Source organism: Sarcophilus harrisii, chromosome X (assembly GCF_902635505.1).
Source record: "Sarcophilus harrisii chromosome X, mSarHar1.11, whole genome shotgun sequence".
NCBI classification, from domain to species: Eukaryota; Metazoa; Chordata; class Mammalia; order Dasyuromorphia; family Dasyuridae; genus Sarcophilus; species Sarcophilus harrisii.
In genome coordinates, this window is record NC_045432.1 from 844861 (window position 1) to 855550 (window position 10690).

Genomic DNA, 10690 nt, shown 5'->3' on the forward strand with positions numbered 1-10690 from the left:
ATTCTTATTCCAAAAATCTGTTTTACATTTGTTATTGTAATTATACATATACAATCCACAGCAGCAAATATAAATAAAAATATAATCATGTCTCTTCTATTTCACTGATCTATTTTTTAATTAGTAAAAGATAGTTTTGTAATACAGAAGAATTTTGTTATTGTCTTTTCTAATTCAGTAAAAAAAAAAATGGGTAATTTAATTGACCTGGCTTTGAATATATAAATTAGTTTGGACAAAACTGTCATTTTTATTATAATATCCTTCCCTTGTCATGAACAATTAATATTTCTCATTTAAATCTAATTTTATTTGTATGAAAAGTTTTTAGCTTCTTCTTCTTCTTCTTCCTCCTTCTTCCTTCTTCTTCTTTCTTCTTTCTTCTTCTTTCTTCTTCTTTCTTCTTCTTCTTCTTCAATTTTGTTCATATAGTTCCTGGCCAGGTATTCTGCCATTTTATATTGGCTAGAGTTATTTAAAATGGGGATATTTTTTACTATCTTTTTTTTGCAATGTTTTATTTGTGATATATATATATATACATATATATATATACACACACATATATATATGCTAAAGATTTATGAAAACTTTATATCCTAGTATTTTGATAAAGTTTAGTTGTTTCAACTAATATTTTAGTTGAGTCTGGGATTTTCCAAGAATATCACCATATCATCTGACAAGAGATAGTTTTGTTACATCATTCTCTATTCTGATTTCAATTTCTTCTTCTTTTTAAAAAATTGTTATTGCTAAGATTTCCAAAGCAATACTGACTAACACTGTTGACAGTGGGTATCTTTGTTTCACAGTCTTACAGGGAAGGCTTCAAGCTTATTCCTGTTACATAATAAAATTAGCTGATGGTTTTAGATAAATGCGTTTTTTTTTTTTATCAATTTAAGGGAAAGTCTGTTTATACCAATGTTTTCAGTTTTTTTGTTGTTGTTTTTTTTTTTTTTTTGGTAAATACAAATGAGTGAAGGTTTTTTTTAATTGGTTATAATCAATTAAAAAATTATTGCTGTTCTTTTTGATGTAGTTTTTCTCATGTTGGACAATTCCTGTGTTTCTGGTACATATTCCATTGCATCATAAAAGATATCTTTGTAGTATAGTTATCTTTTAGCTAGCATATGGCAAAATTGTTTATTCAAAACATTTCCATCAAAACCAGAAACTTGAAATCAATCATGCTTTTAATATAATTATTCTCAATATACAAATGTGGGGGCTGGGCCCCAGAATAGCTAAAGGTAATTGAGTTTGGACATCAGTTTCCTGACAGCATACTTGCCTGGGTTCTGGACACCAGATAATGCTCTCAATCTTAGTCGCAAATGGAGTAAAACAAGGCCATGGACTCCTTTCCATGCTTTTTGAGCATGACGTTTTCAACCGCATTTTCAAACCCCTTTGGTGAGGAAATACATGCAATCAGAGTCCGTTATTGCACTGATGGTCCATTATTCAACCGGAAAGCCGAGACTAGAGTGCTAGAGTGGGACTTTTTTTTACACGTGGTGGTGAGTTTCTCGTGGCCTCTGAGGCCGAGATTCCAACCCAGCAGGGACCGAGTCTCTGCTGCCCGTGCTAACAATTAATACGGAGAAAACACGGGTCCTCCGTTGGCCAGTGTTCCTCAGTGGAGCCCTCGGTCACGGCAGATGGAGAAGCTCCAGATGCCATGGAAAGGTTCTCTTACTTCACTTTCCAAGGACATCCACATTGGGAATGAGGAGGATTCATGCAGCAGCATTCAGGGAGGTTCAAGAAAGGACAGGATCCAACCAAGGATCCACAGAGCCACCACGGCGACCCAACTGTCAGACTCTTGTGAAATCCGGACGGTTTCCCGGTACCGGGCTGTAAACCGAATCGCTTCCCTTTGAGCCGTCTCCCAAAGATCACCCGTCAGAATGGGGTCCTGCATCCTAACGTCCTTTCTCAAAATAAACAGCCCAGCATTCCACCTCTCCTGTGGAGCACACACGGCCACCCACGCCGTTCAAAGGACAAACTTGCGCCAGCCCGGCCCTTTGACAGAGATCTCACCCAGAGCAGGCGCTCAGAAAGGGATACAAGGACACTCTCCGGGTCTTCCTTAAGCACCATAGAATGGATGATGTGCCGGGGAGACCCTGGCCCAGGACCACCGGCGTAGCATGCCCCACGGGCTGTCCTCGGTGGGGGAAGTGGAATCTCTCCAGCTCGGGTCCCACCTCTAACAGAGCCCTCCAGGCTAGTCTGGGTCCCAGCAGCCACAGTTGGGCACCAGAACTCGAGACTAACCTAGGGTCGTCTTTTGGGTCCTCTTCAAAGGGCAAGAAACAATATGAATTCGAAACGGAAAACAGACAATAAAAGACAATTCCCTCATCTCACTCCTTGCCATTTAATCGTTTTGTGTGTTTGTCGGTCACAAGTAAAGCTCCATGGTGGAGAAAAGTAAAAAAAAAAAAAAAAAAAAAAAGGAAAGCTTACAAGATGATAGTCTATGACATAAAAAGGCACAAAAGATTTACAATAATCCGAGATGCCACTTGGGATCTGCCGCTTCCTTAACCAGCTCATTTTATAAATGAGGAAACTGAATCAAACAGGATAAAGCAAAAGTATCTAAGGCCAGATTTGAATCAATCAAATTGAGTCTTGATTTCAGACTCAACGTTTGGTCCAACTTCACCAGTCAGCCACTCATATATATTGCACATGGGACACAATAAGCATTCACTGATTAATTGTATTCCATTTTAAACTATGACTAGATATGATCCATAAATTGATAGTGTATTACCATGGTCTGATATCCTCTCTGCTAGACTATGAGTTACCTTTCATTGAGGGAAAGGGGTGATATGAGAGGATGAAAGAAGAAATAGAGGGAAGAACTCAAGGAAAGGCAGAGGGAAGAATGCTATGGAGAAAGGTCAGAATAGAGAAGGGAGACAGAGATGAACGCACAAAGGCAACAAAAACCTTTGAACTCAGGGACAATAATGGTGACTTCTTGATTCCATGGACCACCACCTCCAAAGAACTCATCACCATTTGCCAAGGCTACCGTCAATAGGTCGTGTGATATACCCACCCCAAATGACCTTGGAAAACCTATAAGATTTAAATCAGCTTTAAGCACTTTTCTTATCAGACCACCTCTGGTCTCACCTCTGCTCTAGTCATAACTACTGCTCTATTTCTGCAAGTTTGAAAGATGACATTTTGAGACACTTGTGAATGATCACTGAGGAGAGAAAAAAAAAAGCAAAGCCAAAACTGATTTCTAAAAACAATTTCAAAAGCAATGTTATCGATACATAATAAGCTCTCAGCAGTTAGTTCAAATTAAACAAGGGACTAGAAAACCAGTTATTGGGATACCCTCTCAGTTAAGCCGCACAAGGATGCATTTTTGAATAAGCAAGTTTTGGGGATAATTCACTTATTCAAAATAGGGCATTCACCAGGCAACATCCAGGCAAGTCATGGTATACAATGGTGACAGAATATCATTGTGGCAGTTGGATGATTTCAGAAAAGACTCACATGAGCCGATGCACAGTGAAGGGAGCAGAACCAGAAGAACATTGTACACAGCAATAGCAGTAAAGAACTGTGAATAATCTAGCTCTCAGCAATGCAGTAATTTATTCAATATTACTTGAATACAGATTGAAGCATGCTACTGTTCCCTTTCATTCTTTCTTTTCATTTGAGGCTTCTTGTACAAATAGAAATAACATAATTGCACATGGATAACCTGTGTGTATAGTTACAGAAAGAAATATATAGAGATCTAGATACACACAAATATATAAATATATTTATATACCATCTCACAAAGTGGGAAGGTGAGGAGAAGGCTAGAATTTAGAACTCAAAACTTAAAATAAAAACATTTTTTTTAAAAAAGAAGCAAAACAAAATAAGGTACCCCAAATCACTAGTTGCAAATTGCCTTCCCAAAATATATGACCAGCTTCTCAAGCAGCCTTTGCTTTGTCAATCTACCTGACAAGAAGAGATCTGGAGCTCGGTTTGCCTATTTTCTTGTAAGGATTGCCTACAGATTAGTAAGCTTTCACACCACTTTCTCTGTGTACTCATTGACAAGTTTTACTTGATTAATTTGATTTAATCATTTTCCTGGGTTTAATTGTGACTGGCTAATTTTCTACATTTTAAAAACGGTTCTTATTTCAAAAGACCAGTTCTGAAAAACCATGCAATGAAAATATATCAAAATAATAATCCATGACAACTTTCTCTAACTGTCCCTACTGAGTCCGTTTCAATTTCAGAAGAGGAAGAACCTAAACCAACTCAGCCCAAGAGCCCTTAGACCCCACTGCTGGAGGAAAAAAAATACAGTAAGCTGGATCCGGTGGATACCTGCTATTCCTTATTAGGAAGGTTATGATAACACATGGCCTGAAATTCTTCCCATCAATATCTTTCATATTAAACCAACCAACTATGCTCAGTGAAAACTTTTTGGCTAAAACTATGAAGATTCTGTCATCAAGCTGATAGGGTAGAGCTTCTGGGGGAAATATTGCAATGATTCTAAGGTTCCCCCAATCTTAAAGTCCTTTCGTTCCAACAATCCCTCAATGATTCTAAAGTCTTCCAGCTTTAGGAGGGTCCTACGAATATTGCTGACAGCAGATAGATTATCTGTTGGTCAGTGATAACCCAGTTTCTGAGACAATAGTGAAGAGACCATCCCTCAAACTGACACGTAAGCCATCAAATTAGCTAATAAGTAAGATGAAGCCCAGATCAACTTTGTCCCGTTTCTTTTCTCTTGGGTTCTTTGCTAAATTCTTTTGGAACTTAGCCCACTTCAATTGCCATTACAATTACAATAACCTTTGCCCCTTGACTTGGAGATGGGTTCAAGACTGAAAATTCTTTTGAGACACCTCACGTCACTGGTCTGCCACCCTGAACTTTTCGGGGTCATTTCCCAACCCCAACAATTGGTGATTCTATATAGGGAGAGTCTGACCTCCTCTAGCTTCATTCCCTCCTCGCCAAGATAAGCCCTCCATTTATTTTCTCCCTCAATCCTATAACTGAAACACTCCAAGCAACTGCAAGAAGACTTGTCTGGTTTGTCTTGAGCTCCATGCTCAGTAAAGTTTCCTTGACTGGGAACACCCAGACTTGGAAATTTTCAGCAAAGTTCCTAGAGAACCTTTTCACCCTCCCTGGGACGCCGGAGGAGGAAGGACCACAGGATGGCTTTGGGCAAAGAAATCTGACGGCTTTGGGCAAAGATGGGACAGTCGTGTTCCCCGTCACTTGTCTGAGTCCGCGTCTCTGTGCACGATGTCCGTGTCCGTCTGTTCTGTGAGCTCCATTCTGTGCCCTGCTTCAAACGCAGCCAGAAGAGCCCCCGAGGCTGCAGTTAGAGCTTAGGACGCCCCCCTTTGAAAGCCGAACCTTTTCCTGCGGGCTTCAGCTCTGGCCGGCCTGGGGGCTACAGAAATAAACGGCTAATTCTGACTCCGCGACTGCCAACGCGGCATCTTGGCAGGTTCTCAGGGGTTTGAGAGCAACGATGGAGGGAGTCTGCTCATTTGTCATGTGAAGAGTCCACGAAAAGTTCCTGAAACATTGGGGAGAACTGCAGGAATTCAGCCCATTCTGGGAGAAAAGCAAAAGGAAAAATGAGGTGAACAGCAACTTCTGGCCAACCCTTCCCTGGCTCCCTGGGGTCCCTTTCTGCTCCTTGGGGGAAGCACCCCAGAAGGCACTAAGGGACCCTCTCCACGAGCCCGATCCTCAGCAAGCTCCACTCCGGGAGTCCCGGTGTATCTCGGGGGAGAGGAAGTGCTACCAAGAGCCCGAGTCCCTCTGTCTGCTAACTCCTCTCACCTCAGATCAGATTAAGAAAAGAGAACGCTAACGGACTGTAGGGAAACGCAAATTGTGCCCCGCCTGTAGACACGGGGAAGCAGCAACAGCCATGGGGACCCCACGCAACCCGGCCCCGAAACCCCGGCCCCACACCCCCCCAGCCCCTGCCGCGGGTTGTCCGGCGGCTGCCTGGGAAAGATCCAGGTGCTCCCGGCAGCCCCAGCGTGGCAGCGTGTGGGGAGAAAGCGGGTCAGCCTCGCTCTGGTTACCTGCCACCTCCGCTCTGGGTTACCTGCCACCTCCGCTCTGGTTACCTGCCACCTCCGCTCTGGGTTACCGCCACCCTCCGCTCTGGGTACCGCCACCTCACTCTGGGTTACCCGCCATCCTCGGTTTCAGGCGTGGAAGTGTATTGGTAGGTGACTTATGGCAACTGACTTGATCTCTGGCCAGTTTTCCGCTTTGGAAAGAGAAAGGGTAATTGTGGTGAAGATCGCGTGGCTGCCAAAGTCCTCGGCCCAAAACATGCTGGCTGAAGGCTGACTGCTTTAGCGGGCGTCATCGCTTCCTGTTTAGAGGCTTTTAGATGGGAGCAACGTACCACGTCAAGATAAATGATTTCTAAACTTGCTCTTTGAAATATCAGAGCAAAAGCGACTTCAAAGGAGCTCTAATTAAAGCCCACGAAAGGGCTCTGTCACTTAGAACCCACTTGCACTCATAGTGGTAACAGAAGGTTTAAGGATTGGGGAAATTCGGGAAAACAGAAAAGCGCTTCGCTGCTACTTTAAAAACTCTGGGTACAAACCGCCTGCTTTTGAGATATCTAGAGTCAGACTTCTGAGGGCCCTGGCAGTACAAACCGGCACCTGACCCCCTCCCTGGCGCACAGAAGAGAAACGGTCTGTGTGAATTGGACAATAACCAAATGGCAGCTCAGTTTGTCTGGAAGATTTAATGAGAATCTAGGGAATCTCATGAACTCGTCAAGTCCATTTTAAAATCTGTTCCATCTCAATTGGAAGGATCGACCTGTTTTCTCCCCAAAGCAAAAGGGAAACTTACTTAAAGGAGCAGGAACTACAGTTAAGACTAATTTGGCAATCAGGAAAATTCTAAGAGTGTTAACTAAGTTATTTGGCGTTATTGCCATCATGTTAAAGCCCAAACTGGTCATTTCTGTGTTTGGAACAAGACGGAGGAGGGGACCAGTTCACCTCCACGTATGAGACTTGCAGCAGCTTTTCCCCTTCGTGGGGAGGGGGGGGGATCAAACAGCACAGCCCACAAGAACACACAGAGTAGTTGGGGTGGGCCACAGCGAGCCCAGCCCTTCCCTGGGGTCTCTGTCGACTCCCCTTCGTTGGTCAGCTTGCCAGTTGCCGTCGTCAGCCCTGAGAACTGAGCCTGTTTAGGATGGAGAGTTCCTCAAAAAGAAATGTGTTTCCTAGGAATCTCTCCAAGCTTGTTTCATGATTGGTCCTTGGCACAGGATAAGTTTAAACATACACAACGTGCTCAACAAAATCCCTCGTAGGTTTGAGTCCCGGTCAACTTTTACAATGAAGTAGCCAGCTCTAAGCTGGGACGAGCAGACTTTGCTATGAGGGAGAAAAGCTCTTGGGCTGGTCACCGATGTTCTTTTGGGTTTTGCCTTTGATCGCCCGATCATGAAGTGGGTAACCCTCCATTCGAGAGAGATGCCATAAGTTCCTCAGAGGGACGCCTTCCCGAACCGTCACAGGGGTGCGTCTTATCTGGGCAAGAGCTGGAGGGACAAACTCAGCCTCTGCTCAAGGTGAGAGCCTTCTGACTCAGTTTCCCAGCTCTGTTTCTTTGTTTCCCACGTGATTGGGAAGCTTCCAATCTTTTGAATATATGGATATATGTCTGTGAGGGGGAATCATTACCGCACGACTGGCTGTCGATCAGAGCTAAGGATGCCTTATCCTGTCAGGTGTGCGCTACCGGGCTGAAGCCCGAAGGACCTGTTGTGATGCTTTTATAATCAGGTCCCTGCTTTCCCTCTTCTAGCAAATTTCTACAACCGGAGCAAATGGTCGGTAGAAGCCCTGAGCCCAGTGCAAGTATCCGGGGGGACACACGATGGTCTCCTACTTTAGATCTTAAAGATGCTTTCTTTTGTGCACCATTGCATAAAGTCACAATTTCTTTTTGCCTTTAAAGGGAGAAATCCAGGGGAACGTAAACCCCCACCAATGCACATGGCCAGTCCCGCCTCAGGGCGTGACGGCCCCCACATATTTGGACAGGCCCTGGCTACCCCGAATATGGATGATATCTGGATCCGACCCCCCCCCCCCAGAGGCTTCTCTGGCTGCAGCCATACAAACCCCTAACTTCTTCCTAGCACCTCCCAGGGCCATGGAGTTTCTTTGTCTAGAGGCCCACATTGCCTATCAGTCTCTTGAGACCCTGAAAGCTAAACGGACCTCTCCTCCACCTTAGCCCTCCCTAGAGCCTTTTATGAAAGCCAGGGCCAGGTCCTAGGGGTCTCGACTCAGTCCCTGGGACCCGATCTCAGACCTCTTGCTTCTTTCTCAAAGAAACTGGACTCAGTTTCCCTAGAATAGCCCTCCAGCCTTAGAATGGTGACTGCCATGGCCCTTTTAATTGAAGAAGCCTAAAACTCACCCTAGGACAGCTATTGGAGGTTTTAACCTTCTCCCCTCCTCCCACCCTGCCTTGGGTTCAGAGCATTCTAGAAGCCAAAGGGCATCAATGGCTAGCGAGTGGGAGGCTTACTAGATATCCGGCTCTCCTACTAGACACCCCGACTTGATTATCCTGGTGTGTCCCACTCTTAATCCTGCCAACCTGCTCCCTGATAGATAGCACTCAGTCAGGAGATGTCATTCATAATTGTGAGGAAGCTTTAGATTGTCTACTCCAGCAGATTGACCTGAGGGATATTCCTCTTGACAACCCAGATGGTGAATGGTTTACAGATGGGTCAAGTTTTCTTGAAAATAGGGCAAGAAAGGCAGGTTATTCTGTGGTGACTCTCAATGGCACCTTGGAAGCTGAGCCACTACCTCCTGTGACTTCTGCCCAGAAAGCTGAACTCATTGTCCTAACCAGAGTTTTGGAACTGGGGAAGGGAATAAGAGTGAACATGTCCACCAATTCCATGTCTGCTTTTCATGTTTTGCTCATGGGACTAGATGGAAAGAAAGGGGACTTTTGACAGCAAAGAATCCTCTTATTAAATATGCAAGAGAAATTCAACAGTTACTACAAGGTGTCCACAAACCCAGAGAGGTTTCAGTCATATTCTTAAAGGACACCAGAAAAGAGATTCACTTCAGGCCAAGGGGAATAGGTCTGCAGATTCAGCTGCTATAGCTGCTGCCCATTCACCCCCAACTATGGCACCTTTAATCCCCCAGCTCCTTGATTCTTATACCCCTATATATGGCTCACTGGAATAAACCCTTGCAGAAGAAAGGGGGTCCACTCTTTCTCCTTCTGGCTGCTTTCAAACACCCTCAAGCCAGTTTTTAATCCCTGAGGCAAGTCAGTGGAAACTTATTTTTGGTCTTCATCAGGCTACTCTCTTGGAAAAAATGCTTTCCCATCCCTTGTGAAGCCTATTTTCACAGGTCACAGGCTGGGAGAGACAGCTAAACAGATCTGTCAGGTCTGCCCAGTTTGTGCCCAAGTAAATTCTGAGGGGCTGTTCAACCCCTGATCCTGAAGCCTATATGGAGGAGGCCCACCTATTTAGGGGAGGACTGGCAGATGGATTTTACACATGCCTCCTCTCAGGGCCTTCAGACTGCTTTGGTCTCGGTCGTCACCTTTACTAACTGGGGAGAAGCCCTCCCTTGCAAGACTGAAAAGGCTCGGGAGGTATCAAAGTGCTTGCTAAGAGATCATACCTCGGTCTGGCCTGCCCAGCTCCTTGCAGAGTGACAGTGGCCCAGCCTCCACTTCTCAAATAACTCCAAGGGTGGCCCGGGCTCTGAAGGTCATCCCCACCCTGCCTGGCAGCCTCAGTCTTCTGGGAAGGTGGAGAAAATGACTCACACCCTCAAGCGAGTCCTTACTAAACTGTGCCTGGAGACCAGAGCATTGGGGGAAGAATGTTCTCTTAGGACTTTGTGGAGTCCACCTTACACCTGGGGAGAACATTGAGTTGAGCCCCTTTGAACTTCGGTATGGGAGGCCCTTCTTAACCTCTAACATTCTTGTAGACCCACAACAGCATCGGGTCACTCAGTTTGCCACACAGCTCGGTGCAGTCCAGAAAGCCCTTTCTGAACACGCAAGGGAACATCTCCCTAAACCTGCAGATGCTCATCCTCAGACTGTCACCTCTGTAAATGCAGGGGACATGGTGTACTTAAAATCTTGGAAGCCTCAAGGTGCTGACCCCCTGGGTATAAAGTGGCAAGGACCATACGAAATCATTCTAACTACTCCACCTTCAGTCAAACCTGAAGGCTTCCCCTGTTCTAGGACTAAAGGTGCTGCTTCTGGTACTTCTTCCCCTCAGACATTCCTCAATATTCCTGTCAGCCCACAGAGGCCCTCAAAGGACTCTTCCTCAGGACTCCTGGAAGCACTGGAAACCTACTGGTAGGGAAGGGTGATGTTGTCTGTGTCCTCTCCCTCACTCTCCTTTCTTTTCCTTTTTGTTATTTTCCACTCTTTCCAGGTGTGCCTTTAACAATGTTCTGAGGATGAGAGCTTTGCTCCTAGTATTCTCTCTCCAGCTCCCTGGGTGTCACTCTGTGGGCCCCCGCCAGTGGGGAGATAACTCCTTAGTCAGGCTAGGGAACTCTGTGGGCAGTGGGGC